At 42.4% G+C, this 23650-nt stretch overlaps 7 pseudogenes; all 7 read left to right on the top strand.

The window, feature by feature from the left end:
* The first annotated feature begins 645 nt into the window (after nucleotides 1–645).
* LOC141269487 (5S ribosomal RNA) lies at nucleotides 646–765 on the top strand (annotated as a pseudogene).
* A 940-nt stretch (nucleotides 766–1705) lies between these two features.
* LOC141268937 (5S ribosomal RNA) lies at nucleotides 1706–1824 on the top strand (annotated as a pseudogene).
* Nucleotides 1825–2444: 620 nt separating this feature from the next.
* LOC141267599 (5S ribosomal RNA) lies at nucleotides 2445–2564 on the top strand (annotated as a pseudogene).
* A 7658-nt stretch (nucleotides 2565–10222) lies between these two features.
* LOC141269779 (5S ribosomal RNA) lies at nucleotides 10223–10342 on the top strand (annotated as a pseudogene).
* A 941-nt stretch (nucleotides 10343–11283) lies between these two features.
* Nucleotides 11284–11403, top strand: LOC141269795 (5S ribosomal RNA; annotated as a pseudogene).
* Nucleotides 11404–18247: 6844 nt separating this feature from the next.
* On the top strand, nucleotides 18248–18366 carry LOC141268405 (5S ribosomal RNA; annotated as a pseudogene).
* A 932-nt stretch (nucleotides 18367–19298) lies between these two features.
* LOC141268842 (5S ribosomal RNA) lies at nucleotides 19299–19407 on the top strand (annotated as a pseudogene).
* Nucleotides 19408–23650: the final 4243 nt, after the last annotated feature.

The following is a 23650-nucleotide window of genomic DNA, read 5'->3' as shown; positions in this document are numbered from 1 at the left end:
AATTGTTCGTGTTCGCCGAACGGCTCGAACACCGCCCAAAACAGCTCGAATTTGAGATTGGCGAACAGTTCGAGTAGAACAACGCTCATCTCTAGTGCACACATTCATTCTCTTTTCTTTTTTTCATTTGCTTTCTCTCTTGCGCTATTTCATCTCTGCAAAATACCAGCATCCTTCTGATCACCGTGGGCCTCCAGCATTGTTGCTTATTTACTTTTAATACTAGGCTCCTTTTCACCAGGACCAGCGTCTCCCGGGTGGCTGGAGGCAACCACCGGTAACCCCAAGCAGAAGACCTTTGCAGGCAACACGACCCTCCCCACTGAAGAGCAGCTCAAAGTCACTGGCAACCATCTCACCCTCTTCCTTCATTCACCCCTGGACGTCTCGCTCCGCCCCCAAGTTACGGGTCCAGCTTGCTCTTTCTGTCACATTAACGCAATGAAGGGTTTAGCCTGCAGGAGACCCTGCGCCGAGACATTTTTGAAGATTCCTGATGCGGTGGGTGAATCACTGCTAAACAAACCACACCTGTAGGGACGGTACAGCCTTTGCATGGACCCTTCGGAGCCCTCCCCGTCACGGCCAGATTGCTCGCCACCAAGCGATCCTGAGAAAGGCTGGCCGGGCGATGGATCGAGCAGCGTCTACTGGCCATACCACCTTGGATACGCCTGATCTTGTCTGATCTCAGAAGCAAAGCAGTGCTGGGCTCGGACAGTACTTGGATGGGATACCTCCTGGGATCACCGGGTGCTGTAGACCATTTTGATGACGTTTTGCCCTACTGCCCAGCTCGGCTAGCATGGAACGGTGCCTTGCCGGACACCGACCTTAAGTAACTTAGATGATGGAAGCCTCAAGGCCTCTGAGCCAGTTGGCAGCTAAGTACGCAACCCCGCCGCCTTCACGCAGGGCTGACACCGAGCTCCTTGCCACGGCTAGAAGTGCTTATTGACTCCGCAGCTCGCCGTGTGGAAATGATGGCGTTAAAAGCACCCGGGGCCGTGAAGGGGCCAGGCTTTCAGCAGGTGCCCAGGGAAGGTTTTGGATGCCGGCCGCCTAGCGAGGGCCAGCAGAAGTAACATGTTTCTCTGCAAAGAAGCTTGTGTAATCAAGCCAAACGGCTGCCAAAGAGCTAACCTCAGTGCAAGGAAGGCAAGGAAGGTGCGGAAGGAATTGGGGAGGGGGGGTGATTCCTGCTAGGGCCCTGAAATCATAAAACAGGCAGGAGAGTCTGACGCATGGTGACGGAGAGGTTGTAGAGGCAGATAGGGGGTGTTGTCACGTGCGAGCACGTGTGCATGCTGGCTTGTGTGTGAGAGTGCGCTTCCTAGGTGTGGCGCGCTGCAGACAGTCAAAGGGATTGTTCCATTTCATTAAAAGTTAATCCCCGGCTGCAGACTATTAGAAAGCAACTAACCGCGCTCTACTCACCCTACCCGGGTCTACCGGTGAGTCTCGCCTCTGCTCCCGGCCTGCGGCATTGGCCGTGAAGCTGACGTTCTGTCGACAGCGCTGCAGCCGATCAGTGAGCTCAGCGGCTCTTAGTGGGGCGTTGTGTCTACAAGACCTTTTAAGGAAGCCAGCAAAAAAATTGAAGAGAAGGGAAAGCACAAAAGGACCTGGTCTTGCTGAGCACTGGAAAGGGCAGCCGGCAGCCCGACTTCAAAGTAGAAAAGCAGCAAGTGAGAGGCTTGTCTGTGCCTACGGCCACACCACCCTGAACATGCCTGATCTTGGCTGATCTCACAAGCTAAGCAGGGTTGGGCCTGGTTAGTACTTGGATAAGAGACCGCCTGGGAATACCAGGCGCTGTAGGCTTTTGCTTTTTCCTTCCTTCCACCAGCAGGGGGCATTCTCTTATATGCCTTTTTTCCATTCCCTTTCACAAGTGCACACATTCATTCTCTTTCTTTTTTTCATTTGCTTTCTCTCTTGCGCTATTTCATCTCTGCAAAATACCAGCATCCTTCTGATCACCGTGGGCCTCCAGCATTGTTGCTTATTTACTTTTAATACTAGGCTCCTTTTCACCAGGACCAGCGTCTCCCGGGTGGCTGGAGGCAACAACCGGTAACCCCAAGCAGAAGACCTTTGCAGGCAACACGACCCTCCCCCCTGAAGAGCAGCTCAAAGTCACTGGCAACCATCTCACCCTCTTCCTTCATTCACCACTGGACGTCTCGCTCCGCCCCCAAGTTACGGGTCCAGCTTGCTCTTTCTGTCACATTACCGCGATGAAGGGTTTAGCCTGCAGGAGACCCTGCACCGAGCCATTTTTGAAGACACCTGATGCGGAGGGTGAATCACTGCTAAACAAACCACACCTGTAGGGACGGCACAGCCTTTGCATGGACCCTTCGGAGCCCGCCCCGTCACGGCCAGATTGCTCGCCACCAAGCGATCCTGAGAAAGGCTGGCCGGGCGATGGATCGAGCAAAGTCTACTGGCCATACCACCTTGGATGCGCCTGATCTCATCTGATCTCGGAAGCAAATCAGGGCTGGGCTCGGACAGTACTTGGATGGGATACCTCCTGGGAACACCGGGTGCTGTAGACCATTTTGATGACGTTTTGCCCTACTGCCCAGCTCGGCTAGCATGGAACGGCGCCTTGCCGGACACCGACCTTAAGTAACTTAGATGATGGAAGCCCCAAGGCCTCTGAGCCAGTTGGCAGCTAAGTACGCTACCCAGCCGCCTTCACGCAGGCCTGACACCGAGCTCCTTGCCACGGCTAGGAGTGCTTATTGACTCCGCAGCTCGCCTTGTGGAAATGATGGCGTTAAAAGCACCCGGGGCCGTGAAGGGGCCAGGCTTTCAGCAGGTGCCCAGGGAAGGTTTTGGATGCTGGCCGCCTAGCGAGGGCCAGCAGAAGTAACATGGTTCTCTGCAAAGAAGCTTGTGTAACCAAGCCAGACGGCTGCCAAAGAGCTAACCTCAGTGCAAGGAAGGCAAGGAAGGTTCGAAAGGAATTGGGGAGGGGGGGGTGATTCCTGCTAGGGCCCTGAAATCATAAAACAGGCAGGAGAGTCTGACGCATGGTGACGGAGAGGGTGTAGGGGCAGAGAGGGGGTGTTGTCACGTGTGAGCACGTGTGCATGCTGGCTTGTGTGTGAGAGTGTGCTTCCTTGGTGTGGCGTGCTGCAGACAGTCAAAGGGATTGTTCCCTTTCATTAAAAGTTAATCCCCGGCTGCAGGCTATTAGAAAGCAACTAACCGCGCTCTACTCACACTACCCGGGTCTACCGGTGATTCTCGCCTCTGCTACCGGCCTGTGGCATTGGCCGTGAAGCTGACGTTCCGTCTACAGAGCTGCAGCCGATTAGTGAGCTCAGCGGCTCTGAGTGGGGCGTTGTGTCTACAAGACCTTTTAAGGAGCCAGCAAAAAAATTGAAGAGAAGGGAAAGCACAAGAGGACCTGGTCTTGCTGAGCACTGGAAAGGGCAGCCGGCAGCCAGACGTCAAAGTAGAAAAGCAGCAAGTGAGAGGCTTGTCTCTGCCTACGGCCACACCACCCTGAACACGCCCGATCTCATCTGATCTTGGAAGCTAAGCAGGGTCAGGCCTGGTTAGTACTTGGATGGGAGACTGTAAAATAATACTTTACCTGTATTATTTTTTTTCTACTGAGGACTTCTCAAAGTATCAATATCACGATATTCTTATAAAAAAATGTATCTATTTATTCTTGGATTGTCCATTAAAAAGAATCAGATTGCAGCAGGTACATACAATAATTAGTTATAAAGTAAATGTCCATTTGTCCATAATTAGCTTAATTGTTGAGATTCACCCATCTTTCCTTGGATCCTGGCTGGTAAATCATGTCTTTGTCCATCATGTGTCCATGCCTACATGTCATCTGCTTCTCAGCATGAAGATTCTGTGTCTTGTGGGGTGGGCAGAGCAAGAGAGCCCCCCCTTTCTGTACCATGGGCTTTTATAGCCAGTCGTATGGACACCTGTTCTACATATGGTAGTGAACCAAAAATACACACACAAATATCCCATGTCAACTAGACACGATGGCTGAGGCATAGAACTCAGAAAAATGATTATCGATTAACATTCCAAATGAATTTCCATAATTAACCATTTAACATTTCCCCCTTTTTTGAGAATAAAAGGACTTTAACTGAAAATTCTCACAAGAAGATACATTCATCAGTCATTTTTTCTTTCCTTCTTCCTTGGCAATATCATTAAATTTCCATAATAATAATAATAGTAATAATAGTATCAATATCGGATTATTGTTATATAATGATGTGAATTCATGTTATGGTAAGCCGTGACTAATATTCATTTAATATGTATAATTATACTTCCCTATATCTAAATTGAAGCAATCGCGGGTTCAATCGTCATCATCTGATGTCATCGGGTCGTCATCTTCTTGGTTCTTTTATAACACAGTCTTTAGATGAAAATTCCTTTGAAATAAATTACAGCATGTAGATATTGTACAGTCCATAATTGTGTTCATTATTGTTCAGTCCATAAACTGTACTCTTTATTAGAAAGATCATGTGTGTCAGTTGATAAGAAAACAAAGTCCATGGATGAAATGTAGCTTTAATATCTGTGCAGTGTCACCTGGACTTACGTTGGATCGTCTTTGGAATCTTTCGTGTGTCCGCACTGGTCTCGTGTCACTTTTGGAACAGATGTGACGTCTTTGGTCAGTAAAGCAAGGGTTAACTTGACACTTTCCTGCTTTATATAGCACCATAACCAATACTCAGTCCTTTATATACAGGACACATATGCCAGGTATTACCTGTTCACCAGCTTTCATTGAAGCGTTGCAGGTGATAAGAAACCACTGGAACGTGATGAAACTTGAACACAACACAGTACATATAGGATCATCGTCCTCTGCCGTCCTGGTGATCAGTGGTGTGAATTGTATTGTATGTAATGGACACAGTCTATTATAACACTCAGCATTCACACCTGTTACCTTCTGAGACGTCCGGATATCAGTTGCTTCTTCTTGTAACTTTTGAGAATCTCTTTGATTTATAAAAATTAAAAGTCTTTATTAAGATAGAATTCATAATTGCGATGTCTTGATTGAAGTCTTCATTCCCTAATCTGATACCAAATCTGGCAGTTTTTCCTAACCTATAATATCACAGCGTACCATAGCAATCAGTAATATCCATCTAATTATTATCCAAATATTAAAATAAATTATGTTTGGAATAATAAACAATAATAGATAATAATTCATTATCAATCAAGTTCTCCATATGATAGAACATTTTTATGTCATAGGTGTAATTACCTTTTCCAACCCATAGGTGTCAGTGTATTTTGAAAAAACAAGTTTTTATAGTTTTATTAAATCAATAATATCAAAGAATGTATACTCCTGAACAAAAATGAATAAATATATGAATGTATGAATGAATGAATGAATGAATAAATGAATGAATGAATTGTTGTGTTTACTCAGAAAATGTAAACATTTTTTTCCTTAGCAATATATATTTAATGAAGCAATACTCTTGTATTAGACATTACTTTATTAAATATTAATGTGTTTTCTCAATTGAGATATTGAACTCAAATAAAATCAAATGAGAATTAAAAAGTGAAAAAATAGAAAAATAAGAAGTATAAAGTAAGAATAAAATTTTAAAAATGAAAAATAAAATTAAGAGTAAAAATAAGAATAAAAATAAAAATAAGGCCTTTAAATTTTAATGACAAATGCAGAGTAATTATATTCTCCATAAAAAATACCCTTATATCTCCATTATCTGGATGATTTCATATTTGTCATAACCTTGTATCACCAAAAAATATTAAATTATGCAACTTTGCATGTAATACCCTTCTTAATTATACCATAGTACCTTATTATTATTTCTTCTTTATTAAAATGTGTGGAAAATAAGTATTGATCAAAAGTGATTATGTAATCATGATCAAAAACACATTTTCCCCCTTAATACCAAAAATATTATTTTATAAAATTTATGTATATATCAGAACCCAATTAAAAATAATTATTCTTCTAGAAATATTGTGCATAAATTTCATATCGATGAGTAGCATAGATGTGACTAAAGAGAGGTGTGTACCTATTTAGGTAACCATTAAAAATAATATTATAGTTATTCAAGAATATTATCATGTGGAAAATTATTCTAAATATAAATTTGCTTTGTAAACCATTTTGATGTGTGGTTGCCCTTATCCACTATTAGTTAAATCAAGAAATAATAATTATTAAAGAAATATAGAAATATATATATGTAGATAATACCTAATTATGTATTATAATTTCCTCAGAATTAAATATATTTTTGTACCTTCACATAAAGAAACATTTTTTTTTTTCAAACATACAAACATACGAGGCCTCTGTCACATCAATCACACTTAGCAGCTGCTGATTTACTCATCTGTCACCTTCACTCTGACATTCACAGATCTGTTCAACTCAAACATTCCACATATGAAGTTTTAGATATATATATATATATATTTTTAAACCAAAATTGTTGTATCCCAATTTATTAATGCGCATTGCCATATCAATTGAATATCTTTATATTTCTTTGAATATTCCCCAAGTACATATTATATAATATGAGAGTAAGTCACTGGAATTTCAGACACTTGAAAAAACTCTTGTCTTAGATTCTTTTTTCACTGGCTGCCCGGTCTTAAGTTACATCAGTTGAAAATAGAATGAATGGGATACTATACTATTAGCTCAAAGTTCAAAGGCCGCAGCTGTCACAAGTCATGCTGTAAAGCTACTTTAATTTGCACGAACACTTCATGCACAGAAAATATTAGCAACACAAAAGAATTAATAAGTATTACATATATATTATAGTTCAACTAGATATATTGTTATTATTTTAAAATGTTATACACATAAAATCATGCAATTTTTTCACTTCCTGTGTGAATAAAGAAATAAATCCATTTTAGAGTTCTTTGATCAAATCCTGCTTTGGAATGAAAACTCTAAGGAAATATAAGAAAATAAAATTAAATATCAAATTCATACAGAAACAGATTTATTTAAATATCTTATACATATATTGGTTGGTTCTAATGTAATTCAAAATATTGCTACTTAAATTTATATATATGAAGTTCTAATTTATTAATTAATATATATATATATTTTATAAACGTATATATAAATACAATTATACGCAATCTCTACTTAGACAAGTGTATATATATATATATACATATATATATATATATATATATATATATATATATGAACTATTAGAAACTATGTAACTACAATTTTACTGTATAAGATTATAAATAAATATTGAGACATTGTATTACATTTTGATACAACATTATAATTACAGTTTTTCCTTAGCCACTCCCTAAACCAAATCTTCTGTCTCTCTCAAATATCTCCAGGAACGCCCTATTTAGGAAAGACATTTTTCTATCCTTCAAAACCTCAGAGAACTGCCTGTTCTTCTGTCCACATTCCATGACGTCACTGTGAGCTGGTCGTCTCACCTGTCTCTGTCCATCAGTTTCAGCCATTTTCCTTTTTAGAGAATCACAGTTCTGACTGAGAATTAACTCATTCTGTGGAGAGATGGATCTTTGCACTGGCTGATATGGCTTATAACATATATGTAATCTTCTGCGTATTTGATAGAGTTCACTATGGGGATGACTCAGTCTAGGAGAGTTTGATATTGGCTTTTGGTAAGATTTTACCTTTCCTGGTTTTATAAATTTAGCTTGATTTATTTTCTTTTCACGATTCTCATGTTTTCTAACAAAATCCAGCATCTGCACACATTCAAATAATGAATTTTTTTGTGATGCCATAACTTGGGAAACTGAATTTAGGAATTTGAATTTTTGTACAAAAGTTGTTATCATATGTTGTACTTTTCCATTTTTGATGAGAGCTTTGTACAACCGTTCAAATATGGACATGAATGTATATGTACATTCCTTCCTACCAATCCTTAGTTTCTGCAGATCTTCTATGTTGGGAAAATCCTTTGTGACACAATAAAACAAATATCTTAATCTGTCCAAATCATTTTCCCATCCATTAGGAGAGTAATTTTCACAGGGCATTAAATGTAAACGTCTGGACAATGTCACAGGAATCCATATTTTAAATAATTGATTCCTCTCCTCATTGGATAAATCAAACTTATCAGAGAAGCTCTCAAATGTCTCTGAATTTCTACAGGCATGGATTTTGACATCATATTTTGGCATGATTTTGTATAATTTCAGCAAATTTTTCCTCATTTTAATTTGGAGTTGAGCCTAGGTAATTCCAGAATTCTCTGATATATTTAGTGGCTCTTGTACGTCCGTTCCTCCTACGTCACTCACGTCTCCTCCCACATCACCTAGTATGTCGGTTTCTCGTATGTCAGTCATGTCTCCTCCCATGTCAGGTTTCTGTATGTCCGTCTCTTGGTCAGACCCAAGGTCAACTTCAGTTACAGACACGTGTCTTACTTCTTGTTCATTTTCCACATTACAGTCTGAATCAGTATCACCGTCTGACACTTCTACACTATTTTCCTGCTTAGAAATCTCTAACACAAGACTATGAAAAAAATCTACCAAATGTAGAATATTTCTCAATTTCTGTTTGTCTCTATTTACCAATTTAGAAGCTAACTGTAAATTCTGCAATTCACATTCTTTGTATAAACTGAGCCACAAAACTTCTATGTCATCTCCTACATTAACTTTGAAATTAATATTACTTTGTTTAGCAAAAGAAGAAATTATATCCATATTTTGCTTACCTTAAGATTCCTTGGCTTCTCTTTATCAGCACGTCCTGTCTTCAGTTCATCTGATTCTTTTCCTGTGTGATTCTGTTCCTTGTTAGTACCTCTGCTTCCTGTCTTTCCTCAGTCTGTAGGTCCTTTCTGCTTCTCGTGACAAACTAGTGAATTTACTGACACGTGAACAACAGCTGTTCAGCTCGTCAGGACTCCCCCCTTGTTCACGGAAGAAATTCACTTACTTAATTTAAAAAACAAAAAAACAGGACTGGCTGGCTCACCATTGTAAAATAATACTCTTCCTGTATTATTTTTTTCTACTGAGGACTTCTCAAAGTATCAATATCACGATATTCTTATAAAAAATGTATCTATTTATTCTTGGATTGTCCATTAAAAAGAATCAGATTGCAGCAGGTACATACAATAATTAGTTATAAAGTAATTGTCCATTTGTCCATAATTAGCTTAATTGTTGAAATTCACCCATTTTCCTTGGATCCTGGCTGGTAAATCATGTCTTTGTCCAGCATGTGTCCAGGCCTACATGTCATCTGCTTCTCAGCATGAAGATTCTGTGTCTTGTGGGGTGGGCAGAGCAAGAGCGCCCCCCCTTTCTGTACCATGGGCTTTTATAGCCAGTCGTATGGACACCTGTTCTACATATGGTAGTGAACCAAAAATACACACACAAATAGCGCATGTCAACTAGACACGATGGCTGAGGCATAGAACTCAGAAAAATGATTATCGATTAACATTCCAAATGAATTTCCATAATTAACCATTTAACAGAGACCGCCTGGGAATGCCAGGTGCTGTAGGCTTTTGCTTTTTCCTTCCTTCCACCAGCAGGGGGCACTCTCTTCTATGCCTTTTTTCCATTCCCTTTCACAAGTGCACACATTCATTCTCTTTTCTTTTTTTCATTTGCTTTCTCTCTTGCGCTATTTCATCTCTGCAAAATACCAGCATCCTTCTGATCACCGTGGGCCTCCAGCATTGTTGCTTCTTTACTTTTAATACTAGGCTCCTTTTCACCAGGACCAGCGTCTCCCGGGTGGCTGGAGGCAACCACCGGTAGCTCCAAGCAGAAGACCTTTGCAGGCAACACGACCCTCCCCCCTGAAGAGCAGATGAAATTCACTGGCAACCATCTCACCCTCTTCCTTCATTCACCCCTGGACGTCTCGCTCCGCCCCCAAGTTACGGGTCCAGCTTGCTCTTTCTGTCACATTACCGCGATGAAGGGTTTAGCCTGCAGGAGACACAGCGCCAAGACATTTTTGAAGACACCTGATGCGGCGGGTGAATCACTGCTAAACAAACCACACCTGTAGGGATGGCACAGCCTTTGCATGGACCCTTCGGAGCCCGCCCTGTCACGGCCAGATTGCTCGCCACCAAGCGATCCTGAGAAAGGCTGGCCGGGCGATGGATCGAGCAACGTCTACTGGCCATACCACCTTGGATACGCCCGATCTCATCTGATCTCGGAAGCAAAGCAGAGCTGGGCTCAGACTATACTTGGATGGGAGACCTCCTGGCAACACCGGGTGCTGTAGACCATTTTGATGACGTTTTGCCCTACTGCCCAGCTCGTCTAGCATGGAACGGCGCATTGCCGGACACAGACCTTAAGTAACTTAGATGATGGAAGCCCCAAGGCCTCTGAGCCAGTTGGCAGCTAAGTACGCTACCCCGCCGCCATCACGCAGGCCTGACACCGAGCTCCTTGCCACGGCTAGGAGTGCTTATTGACTCAGCTGCTCGCCATGTGGAAATGATGGCATTAAAAGCACCCGGGGCCGTGAAGGGGCCAGGCTTACAGCAGGTGCCCAGGGAAAGTTTTGGATGCCGGCCGCCTAGCGAGGGCCAGCAGAAGTAACATGTTTCTCTGCAAAGAAGCTTGTGTAACCAAGCCAGACGGCTGCCAAAGAGCTAACCTCAGTGCAAGGAAGGCAAGGAAGGTGCGGAAGGAATTGGGGAGGGGGGGGTGATTCCTGCTAGGGCCCTGAAATCATAAAACAGGCAGGAGAGTCTGACGCATGGTGACGTAGAGGTTGTAGGGGCAAATATGGGGTGTTGTCACGTGCGAGCACGTGTGCATGCTGGCTTGTGTGTGAGATTGTGCTTCCTAGGTGTGGCGCGCTGCAGACAGTCAAAGGGATTGTTCCCTTTCATTAAAAGTTAATCCCCAGCTGCAGGCTATTAGAAAGCAACTAACCGCGCTCTACTCACCTTACCCGGGTCTACCGGTGAGTCTCGCCTCTGCTCCCGGCCTGTGGCATTGGCCGTGAAGCTGACGTTCCGTCGACAGCGCTGCAGCCGATCAGTGAGCTCAGCGGCTCTGAGTGGGGCGTTGTGTCTACAAGACCTTTTAAGGAAGCCAGCAAAAAAATTGAAGAGAAGGGAAAGCACAAAAGGACCTGGTCTTGCTGAGCACTGGAAAGGGCAGCCGGCAGCCAGACGTCAAAGTAGAAAAGCAGCAAGTGAGAGGCTTGTCTATGCCTACGGCCACACCACCCTGGACACTCCCTGATCTTGGTTGATCTTGGATGCTAAGCATGGTTGGGTCTGGTTAGTACTTGGATGGGAGACTGCCTGGGAATACCAGGTGCTGTAGGCTATTGCTTTTTCCTTCCTTCCACCAGCAGGGGGCACTCTCCTCTATGCCTTTTTTCCATTCTCTTTCACAAGTGCACACACTCATTCTCTTTTCTTTTTTTCATTTGCTTTCTCTCTTGCGCTATTTCATCTCTGCAAAATACCAGCATCCTTCTGATCACCGTGGGCCTCCAGCATTGTTGCTTCTTTACTTTTAATACTAGGCTCCTTTTCACCAGGACCAGCGTCTCCCGCGTGTCTGGAGGCAACCACAGGTAACCCCAAGCAGAAGACCTTTGCAGGCAACACGACCCTCCCCCCTGAAGAGCAGCAGAAAGTCACTGGGAACCATCTCACCCTCTTCCTTCATTCACCCCTGGACGTCTCGCTCCGCCCCCAAGTTACGGGTCCAGCTTGCTCTTTCTGTCACATTACCGCGATGAAGGGTTTAGCCTGCAGGAGACTCTGCGCCGAGACATTTTTGAAGACACCTGATGCGGCGGGTGAATCACTGCTAAACAAAACACACCTGTAGGGATGGCACAGCCTTTGCATGGACACTTCGGAGCCTGCCTCGTCACGGCCAGATTGCTCGCCACCAAGCGATCCTAAGAAAGGCTGGCCAGGCGATGGAACGCTCAGCGTCTACTTGCCATATGATCTTGGATACGCCTGATCTCATCTCATCTCGGAAGCAAAGCAGGGCTGGGCTCAGACAGTACTTGGATGGGAGACCTCCTGGGAACTCAAGGTGCTGTAGACCATTTTGATGACGTTTTTACCTACTGCCCAGCTCGGCTAGCATGGAACGGCGCCTTGCCGGACACCGACCTTAAGTAACTTAGATGATGGAAGCCCCAAGGCCTCTGAGCCAGTTGGCAGCTAAGTACGCTACCCCGCCGCCTTCACACAGGCCTGACACCGAGCTCCTTGCCACGGCTAGGAGTGCTTATTGACTCCGCAGCTCGCCGTGTGGAAATGATGGCGTTAAAAGCACTCGGGTCCTTGAAGGGGCCAGGCTTTCAGCAGGTGCCCAGGGAAGGTTTTGGATGCCGGCCGTCTAGCGAGGGCCAGCAGAAGTAACATGTTTCTCTGCAAAGAAGCTTGTGTAACCAAGCCAGACGGCTGACAAAGAGCTAACCTCAGTGCAAGGAAGGCAAGGAAGGTGCGGAAGGAATTGGGGAGGGGGGGGGTGATTCCTGCTAGGGCCCTGAAATCATAAAGCAGGCAGGAGAGTCTGACACATGGTGACGGAGAGGTTGTTAGGGCAGATAGGGGGTGTTGTCACGTGCGAGCACGTGTGCATGCTGGCTTGTGTGTGAGAGTGCGCTTCCTAGGTGTGGCGCTCTGCAGACAGTCAAAGGGATTGTTCCCTTTCATTAAAAGTTAATCCCCGGCTGCAGGCTATTAGAAAGCAACTAACCGCGCTCTACTCACCCTACCCGGGTCTACCGGTGAGTCTCGCCTCTGCTCCCGTCCTGTGGCATTGGCCGTGAATCTGACGTTCCGTCGATAGCGCTGCAGCCGATCAGTGAGCTCAGCGGCTCTGAGTGGGGCGTTGTGTCTACAAGACCTTTTAAGGAAGCCAGCAAAAAAATTGAAGAGAAGGGAATGCACAAAAGGACCTGGTCTTGCTGAGCACTGGAAAGGGCAGCCGGCAGCCAGATGTCAAAGTAGAAAAGCAGCAAGTGAGAGGCTTGTCTCTGCCTATGGCCACAACACCCTGAACACGCCCGATCTCATCTGATCTTGGAAGCTAAGCAGGGTCAGGCCTGGTTAGTACTTGGATGGGAGACTGTAAAATAATACTCCTCCTCTATCATTTTTTTTCTACTGAGGACTTCTCAAAGTATCAATATCACGATATTCTTATAAAAAAATGTATCTATTTATTCTTGGATTGTCCATTAAAAAGAATCAGATTGCAGCAGGTACATACAATAATTAGTTATAAAGTAATTGTCCATTTGTCCATAATTAGCTTAATTGTTGAGATTCACCCATCTTTCCTTGGATCCTGGCTGGTAAATCATGTCTTTGTCCAGCATGTGTCCAGGCCTACATGTCATCTGCTTCTCAGCATGAAGATTCTGTGTCTTGTGGGGTGGGCAGAGCAAGAGAGCCCTTCCTTTCTGTACCATGGGCTTTTATAGCCAGTCGTATGGCACACCTGTTCTACATATGGTAGTGAACCAAAAATACACACACAACTAGCGCCTGTCAACTAGACACGATGGCTGAGGCATAGAACTCAGAAAAATGATTATCGATTAACATTCCAAATGAATTTCCATAATTAACCATTTAACATTTCCCCCTTTTTGAGAATAAAAGGACTTTAACTGAAAATTCTCAAAAGAAGATACATTCATCAACCATTTTTTCTTTTCTTCTTCCTTGGCAATATCATTAAATTTCCATAATAATAATAATAGTAATAATAGTATCAATATCGGATTATTGTTATATAATGATGTGAATTCATGTTATGGTAAGCCGCGACTAATATTCATTTAATATGTATAATAATACTTCCCTATATCTAAATTGAAGCAATCGCGGGTTCAATCGTCATCATCTGATGTCATCGGGTCGTCGTCTCGTCTTCTTCTTGGTTCTTTTATAACACAGTCTTTAGATGAAAACTCCTTTGAAATAAATTACAGCATGTAGATATTGTACAGTCCATAATTGTGTTCATTATTGTTCAGTCCATAAACTGTACTCTTTATTAGAAAGATCATGTGTGTCAGTTGATAAGAAAACAAAGTTCATGGATGAAATGTAGCTTTAATATCTGTGCAGTGTCACCTGGACTTACGTTGGATCGTCTTTGGAATCTTCCGTGTGTCCGCACTGGTCTCGTGTCACTTTTGGAACAGATGTGACGTCTTTGGTCAGTAAAGCAAGGGTTAACTTGACACTTTCCTGCTTTATATAGCACCATAACCAGTACTCAGTCCTTTATATACAGGACACATATGCCAGGTATTACCTGTTCACCAGCTTTCATTGAAGCATTGCAGGTGATAAGAAACCAGTGGAACGTGATGAAACTTGAACACAACACAGTACATATAGGATTATCGTCCTCTGCCGTCCTGGTGATCAGTGGTGTGAATTGTATTGTATGTAATGGACACAGTCTATTATAACACTCAGCATTCACACCTGTTACCTTCTGAGACGTCCGGATATCAGTTGCTTCTTCTTGTAACTTTTGAGAATCTCTTTGATTTATAAAAATTAAAAGTCTTTATTAAGATAGAATTCATAATTGCGATGTCTTGATTGAAGTCTTCATTCCCTAATCTGATACCAAATCTGGCAGTTTTTCCTAACCTATAATATCACAGCGTACCATAGCAATCAGTAATATCCATCTAATTATTATCAAAATATTAAAATAAATTATGTTTGGAATAATAAACAATAATAGATAATAATTCATTATCAATCAAGTTCTCCATATGATAGAACATTTTTATGTCATAGGTGTAATTACCTTTTCCAACCCATAGGTGTCAGTGTATTTTGAAAAAACAAGTTTTTATATCTTTATTAAACCAATAATATCAAAGAATGTATACTCCTGAACCAAAATGAATAAATATATGAATGTATGAATGAATGAATGAATGAATAAATGAATGAATGAATTGTTGTGTTTACTCAGAAAATGTAAACATTTTTTTCCTTAGCAATATATATTTAATGAAGCAATACTCTTGTATTAGACATTACTTTATTAAATATTAATGTGTTTTCTCAATTGAGATATTGAACTAAAATAAAATCAAATGAGAATTAAAAAATGAAAAAATAGAAAAATAAGAAGCATAAAGTAAGAATAAAATTTTAAAAATGAAAAATAAAATTAAGAGTAAAAATAAGAATAAAAATAAAAATAAGGCCTTTAAATTTTAATGACAAATGCAGAGTAATTATATTCTCCATAAAAAATACCCTTATATCTCCATTATCTGGATGATTTCATATTTGTCATAACCTTGTACCACCAAAAAATATTAAATTATGCAACTTTGCATGTAATACCCTTCTTAATTATACCATAGTACCTTATTATTTCTTCTTTATTAAATGTGTGTAAAATAAGTATTGATCAAAAGTGATTATGTAATCAGGATCAAAAACACATTTTCCCCCTTAATACCAAAAATATTATTTTATAAAATTTATGTATATATCAGAACCCAATTAAAAATAATTATTCTTCTAGAAATATTGTGCATAAATTTCATATCGATGAGTAGCATAGATGTGACTAAAGAGAGGTGTGTACCTATTTAGGTAACCATTAAAAATAATATTATAGTTATTCAAGAATATTATCATGTGGAAAATTATTCTAAATATAAATTTGCTTTGAAAAATATTTTGATGTGTGGTTGCCCTTATCCACTATTAGTTAAATCAAGAAATAATAATTATTAAAGAAATATAGAAATATACATATGTAGATAATACCTAATTATGTATTATAATTTACTCAGAATTAAATATATTTTTGTACCTTCACATAAAGAAACATTTTTTTTTTTTTAAACATACAAACATACGAGGCCTCTGTCACATCAATCACACTTAGCAGCTGCTGATTTACTCATCTGTCACCTTCACTATGACATTCACAGATCTGTTCAACTCAAACATTCCACATATGAAGTTTTATATATATATATATATATTTAACCCAAAATTGTTGTATCCCAATTTATTAATGCGCATTGCCATATCAATTGAATATCTTTATATTTCTTTGAATATTCCCCAAGTACATATTATATAATATGAGAGTAAGTCACTGGAATTTCAGACACTTGAAAAAACTCTTGTCTTAGATTCTTTTTTCACTGGCTGCCCGGTCTTAAGTTACATCAGTTGAAAATAGAATGAATGGGATCCTATACTATTAGCTCAAAGTTCAAAGGCCGCAGCTGTCACACGTCATGCTGTAAAGCTACTTTAATTTGCACGAACACTTCATGCACAGAAAATATTAGCAACACAAAAGAATTAATAAGTATTACATATATATTATAGTTCAACTAGATATATTGTTATTATTTTAAAATGTTATACACATAAAATCATGCAATTTTTTCACTTCCTGTGTGAATAAAGAAATAAATCCATTTTAGAGTTCTTTGATCAAATCCTGCTTTGGAATGAAAACTCTAAAGAAATATAAGAAAATAAAATTAAATATCACATTCATACAGAAACAGAATTATTTAAATATCTTATACATATATTGGTTGGTTCTAATGTAATTCAAAATATTGCTACTTAAATTTATATATATGAAGTTCTAATTTATTAATTAATATATATATCTATTTTATAAACGTATATATAAATACAATTATAAGCAATCTCTACTTAGACAAGTGTATATATATATATATATATATATATGAACTATTAGAAACTATGTAACTACAATTTTACTATATAAGATTATAAATAAATATTGAGACATTGTATTACATTTTGATACAACATTATAATTACAGTTTTTCCTTAGCCACTCCCTAAACCAAATCTTTTGTCTCTCTCAAATATCTCCAGGAACGCCCTATTTAGGAAAGACAGTTTTATATCCTTCAAAACCTCAGAGAACTGCCTGTTCTTCTGTCCACATTCCATGACGTCACTGTGAGTTGGTCATCTCACCTGTCTCTGTCCATCAGTTTCAGCCATTTTCCTTTTTAGAGAATCACAGTTCTGACTGAGAATTAACTCATTCTGTGGAGAGATGGATCTTTGCACTGGCTGATATGGCTTATAACATATATGAAATCTTCTGCGTATTTGATAGAGTTCACTATGGGGATGACTCAGTCTAGGAGAGTTTGATATTGGCTTTTGGTAAGATTTTACCTTTCCTGGTTTTATAAATTTAGCTTGATTTATTTTCTTTTCACGATTCTCATGTTTTCTAACAAAATCCATCTGCGCACATTCAAATAATGAATTTTTTTGTGATGCCATAACTTGGGAAACTGAATTTAGGAATTTGAATTTTTGTACAAAAGTTGTTATCATATGTTGTACTTTTCCATTTTTGATGAGAGCTTTGTACAACCGTTCAAATATGGACATGAATGTATATGTACATTCCTTCCTACCAATCCTTAGTTTCTGCAGATCTTCTATGTTGGGAAAATCCTTAGTTAGTACTTGGATGGGAGACCACCTGGGAATACCAGGTGCTGTAGGCTTTTGCTTTTTCCTTCCTTCCACCAGCAGGGGCCACTCTCTTCTATGCATTTTTTCCATTCTCTTTCACAAGTGCACACATTCATTCTCTTTTCTTTTTTTCATTTGCTTTCTCTCTTGCGCTATTTCATCTCAGCAAAATACCAGCATCCTTCTGATCACCGTGGACCTCCAGCATTGTTGCTTTTTACTTTTAATACTAGGCTCCTGTTCACTAGGACCAGCGTCTCCCGCGTGGCTGGAGGCAACCACCGGTAACCCCAAGCAGAAGACCTTTGCAGGCAGCACGACCCTGCCCCCTGAAGAGCAGCTCAAAGTCACTGGCAACCATCTCACCCTCTTCCTTCATTCACCCCTGGACGTCTCGCTCCGCCCCCAAGTTACGGGTCCAGCTTGCTCTTTCTGTCACATTACCGCGATGAAGGGTTTAGCCTGCAGGAGACCCTGCGCTGAGCCATTTTTGAAGACACCTGATGCGGCGGGTGAATTACTGCTCAACAAACCACACCTGTAGGGACGGCACAGACTTTGCATGGACCCTTCGGAGCCCGCCCCGTCACGGCCAGATTGCTCGCCACCAAGCGATCCTGAGAAATGCTGGCCGGGCGATGGATCGAGCAGCTTCTTCTGGCCATACCACCTTGGATACGCCCGATCTCATCTGATCTCGGAAGCAAAGCAGGGCTGGGCTCGGACAGTACTTGGATAGGAGACCTCCTGGGAACACCGGGTGCTGTAGATCATTTTGATGACGTTTTTACCTACTGCCCAGCTCGACTAGCATGGAACGGCGCCTTGCCGGACACAGACCTTAAGTAACTTAGATGATGGAAGCGCCAAGGCCTCTGAGCCAGTTGGCAGCTAAGTACGCTACCCCGCCGCCTTCACGCAGGCCTGACACCTAGCTCCTTGCCACGGCTAGGAGTGCTTATTGACTCCGCAGCTCGCCGTGTGGAAATGATGGCGTTAAAAGCACCTGGGGCCGTGAAGGGGCCAGGCTTTCAGCAGGTGCCCAGGGAAGGTTTTGGATGCCGGCCGCCTAGCGAGGGCCAGCAGAAGTAACATGTTTCTCTGCAAAGAAGCTTGTGTAACCAAGCCAGACGGCTGACAAAGAGCTAACCTCAGTGCAAGGAAGGTGCGGAACGAATTGGGGAGGGGGTGGTGATTCCTGCTAGGGCCCTGAAATCATAAAACAGGCAGGAGAGTCTGACGCATGGTGACGGAGAGGTTGTAGGAGCAGATAGGGGGTGTTGTCACGTGCGAGCACGTGTGCATGCTGGCTTGTGTGTGAGAGTGCGCTTCCTAGGTGTGGCGCGCTGCAGACAGTCAAAGGGATTGTTCCCTTTCATTAAAAGTTAATCCCCGGCTGCAGGCTATTAGAAAGCAACTAACCGCGCTCTGCTCACCCTACCCGGGTCTACCGGTGAGTCTTGCCTCTGCTCCCGGCCTGTGGTATTGGCCGTGAAGCTGACGTTCCGTCGACAGCGCTGCAGCCGATCAGTGAGCTCAGCGGCTCTGAGTGGGGCGTTGTGTCTACAAGACCTTTTAAGGAAGCCAGCAAAAAAATTGAAGAGAAGGGAAAGCACAAAAGGACCTGGTCTTGCTGAGCACTGGAAAGGGCAGCCGGCAGACAGACGTCAAAGTAGAAAAGCAGCAAGTGAGAGGCTTGTCTCTGCCAATGGCCACACCACTCTGAACACGCCTGATCTCAGAAGCTAAGCAGGGTCGGGCCTGGTTAGTACTTGGATAGGAGACCGCCTGGGAATACCAGGTGCTGTAGGCTTTTGCTTTTTCCTTCCTTCCACCAGCAGGGGGCACTCTCTTCTATGCCTTTTTTCCATTTCCTTTCACAAGTGCACACATTCATTCTCTTTTCTTTTTTTCATTTGCTTTCTCTCTTGCTCTATTTCATCTCTGCAAAATACCAGCATCCTTCTGATTACAGTGGGCCTCCAGCATTGTTGCTTCTTTACTTTTAATACTAGGACCAGGGTCTCCCGCGTGGCTGGAGGCAACCACCAGTAACCCCAAGCAGAAGACCTTTGCAGGCAACACGACCCTCCTCCCTGAAGAGCAGCTCAAAGTCACTGGCAACCATCTCACCCTCTTCCTTCATTCACCCCTGGACGTCTCGCTCCGCCCCCAAGTTACGGGTCCAGCTTGCTCTTTCTGTCACATTACCGCGATGAAGGGTTTAGCCTGCAGGAGACCCTGCGCCGAGACATTTTTGAAGACACCTGATGCGGCGGGTGAATCACTGCTAAACAAACCACACCTGTAAGAGCGGCACAGCCTTTGCATGGACCCTTCGGAGCCCGCCCCGTCACGGCCAGATTGCTCGCCACCAAGCGTGTTACAACTCTCCTGTTAGTTTTTTTTTAGTTTGCTGGTCACATGACCATTTTGCCTATTTAATCCGGCTCCGCCCTCCTGGCTTTGCTGGACTTCATTTGTATTTACTACTGTTGAGCTAGCTTGTTGCTCTGTTGCCGTTCTCTGTTAGTTTTGCTAGGTATTCTGACCCCTATGCCTTTTTGTTGTGTGTTTGTCTTTGACTGCTACTATTTCTGCTAGGAGGTGTCCAACTTTTCCCAGTCCCTAGATCTTGTAGGGATCCCTACCTCACATCTATAGGTCTGCGTTCAGACTAGTCGAGGACTTTAGCGGGTCTGATCGCAGGATCAGGTTCCCCGTTACATCGTAGGGATCTTGTTTCTTTCTATTGTAGGGATAGATCTCCTTTCTTTCCTTAGTCTCTGTAGCAGATCATAACAGTAATTCCAGCCATAAAAAAAAAAAAATTTCTCTATGGAAAGACCTCCAGTTTTCCATCATGGTCTCGGTGCAAGGTTTGGCTCAACGCTTGCAGGGACTCTCTCTGGAGGTGACCAAGCTCCAACAACACGTGAGTAGCTGTTCTGGACCGCATTTTGTGGAACCTAAGGTACGTCTGCCTGATCTATTTTTTGGCGAACAACAAGATTTTTTTTCTTTTAAAAATGCTTGTCTATTATATTTTCGTTTGAGACCCGGATCCTCTGGTGATGAATCACAGCGCATAGGGATCATAATGTCACTTTTGCGCAAAGATCCTCAGGGATGGGCCTTCTCTCTCCAACCTAGTGATCCGTGCTTTAGATCAGTGGATAGTTTTTTTTCTGCTTTGGGTTTGTTGTACGATGATCCTGATCGTGTCTCATCTGCTGAGTCTGAATTAAGACGTTTGAGGCAGGGATCAGGTAATCTGGAAAAATATTGTTCTCACTTCCGTCGGTGGTCTGCCCAGGTGGGGTGGAACGATTCTGCTTTGAAAAGCTTGTTTCTTGCAGGGCTATGTGAAAGGGTAAAGGATTTACTGATTGCTTATCCCACACCTGGAAACTTGCAGGAGGCAATGCAATTAGCTATACGGGTGGACAGGAGACTGCGTGAAAGGGTTAATGAGAGCAAATCCTCTGCTATGTCAGCTTCGAGTCCTGAGAGGTTCTGTGCTGACAATGGAGAGCCGATGGAAATTGGGGCGATGGCACCCCGCTCTCAGGAAAAAGACCGCCGACTTTCTGAAGGCTTGTGTTTCTATTGCGGAAATTCTGGTCATTTTATTAAGAGCTGTGTGCTTCGTAAGAAGAAAGAAAAAAAAATGGTCAGTCATGCTCGTATTGCCTGTTTAAATTCTAAGGGAGTATTCCTATCTGCCACTACTGCTGCTCAGGATGAATTAATTGAATTTTGGGTATTTGTGGATTGTGGATCTACTCTGAATGTGATTGATGGGGGATTCTTGGAAAAACTTAGATTAGAACCTAAAACTTTGTCATCCCCTATTGCTGTGGTTTCTGTCGATGGCTCTCCCTTGAAGAGTGTTACTCACAAGGTCTGTGAATTTCCCCTCACTATTAATGGTATTCATCAAGAGAATTTGGATTTGGTGGTATTGGATAATTTGCCTTCTCCAGTAATATTGGGGTTACCCTGGTTAAAATTGCACAATCCTGTACTGGATTGGTCTACCAATGAAATTAAGTCCTGGAGCCCTAAGTGTTATGACAAGTGTTGTAACGGGCGCATTGCTGCTGTGGATAGAGGGGAATTGCCTGTACCTATTCAGGATTTTTGGAGAGTTTTTTCTGAGGAGGAGTCGCAGGTTTTGCCTTCCCATAGAGACTATGATTGTACCATTGAATTTGTCCCTGGCGCGACTCTTCCTAAGAGTCGTTTATTTAATCTTACTATTCCTGAAAGAAAGGCTTTGAAAGAATACATACAGACAAACTTGGCCGCCGGTCACATTAGGCCTTCCAAGTCTCCTGTGGCTGTTGGATTTTTTTTTGTAAAAAAAAAAGATGGCGGTTTACGTCCTTGTCTGGACTTTCGTGAGATTAATAAAATTACTGTACGCAATTCTTACCCACTGCCATTGATTCCTGATTTATTTAACCAGTTAGTGGGGGCCAAGTGGTTCTCTAAAATTGATCTCCGGGGGGCATACAATTTGTTGCGCATGAAGGAGGGTGATGAATGGAAGACTGCTTTTAACACTCCTGTGGGTCATTTTGAGAATCTGGTTATGCCTTTTGGTCTCACCAATGCTCCAGCATTTTTTCAGAATCTTATTAATGATATCCTTAGACCTTTAATCGGCAAAAATGTGGTTGTGTAATTGGATGACATTTTGATTTATTCGCCGGATCTGGAGTCTCATTGGCGGAGCGTACGTGAGGTATTACAGTTATTAATGGACAATTCGCTTTTTGCTAAGCTGGAGAAATGTGAGTTCGCTGTACAGAGAATTAGTTTTTTGGGCTACATTATCTCCAGTGAAGGTTTTGAGATGGACCCGGTTAAAGTTCAAGCTGTGCAGGAATGGCCTAGGCCTATTGGTTTGAAATCGATACAGAGGTTTTTGGGTTTCGCCAATTATTACAGAAAATTCATAAAAAAAATTTCTATTATTGTCAAACCGCTGACCGATCTCACCAGGAAAGGTGCTAATGCGGTTCAGTGGACTTCTGAGGCCATTGAAGCTTTTGTGTTTCTAAATGAGAGGTTCACCTCTGCTCCCATCCTTATGCAGCCTGATGTGACTAAGCCGTTTTTGGTTGAGGTTGATGCTTCTTCGGTGGGGGTTGGTGCGGTGTTGTCTCAGGAAAACAAGGATGGAGTACATCCCTGTGCCTTTTTTTCAAAAAAATTTTCCGAGACTGAACTTAATTACGATATTGGTAATCGGGAATTGCTGGCGATTAAACTCGCATTTGAACACTGGCGTCATCTCTTGGAAGGTGCTGAATTTCCCATTCAGGTTTTCACTGATCATAAAAATCTGATCTATCTTGATGCTGCCAAGCGCTTGAATGCCCGTCAGGCTAGGTGGGCACTTTTTTTCTCGCGGTTTAATTTTTCCATTACTTACATCCTGGGTACCAAGAATGTTAAAGCGGATGCTTTGTCTCGCAGCTTTTCTCCCATGGTCGGTGTTGAGGAGGAAGAGGAGACCATTTTACAAGAAGGTGTTGTGATTGCTGCTTTGGACTCCGTTTTGGAGGATGAGATTCTTAAAGCACAGGAGAATGCCCCATCTAACACTCCCCATGGGAGGTTGTTTGTGCCTAGGACCTTTAGGAGAGATTTGTTTGTTGAGTGTCATGAGTCTCGGTTGGCAGGTCATCCAGGAATTTCTGAGACCAAGAGACTTGTGGGTCGCAGTTTTTGGTGGCCTGGATGGCAGAAGGAAGTCATTAAGTGGGTGCGCCAATGTACTGTGTGTGCAAGATCCAAGTCTTCGCATGCTCCTGCTGCGGGGTTGCTTTGCCCTCTGGAGGTTCCTAGTGCACCTTGGACACATCTGGCTATGGACTTTATTACTGACCTTCCTCCCTCTGAAGGTTTCACGGTCATCTGGGTGGTCGTGGACCGTTTTAGCAAGATGTGTCACTTGGTTCCCTTCATCAAACTGCCTTGCGCTAAGACACTCGCTAAGGCCTTTGTCAAGGAGATTGTCAGACTACATGGTGTTCCTACTGACA

The sequence above is a fragment of the Phyllobates terribilis genome, unplaced genomic scaffold (assembly GCF_046119375.1).
Source record: "Phyllobates terribilis strain yellow unplaced genomic scaffold, ASM4611937v1 Scaffold_4__5_contigs__length_816908805, whole genome shotgun sequence".
Lineage (NCBI taxonomy): Eukaryota > Metazoa > Chordata > Amphibia > Anura > Dendrobatidae > Phyllobates > Phyllobates terribilis.
This window is presented reverse-complemented; position numbering and strand designations above follow the sequence as displayed.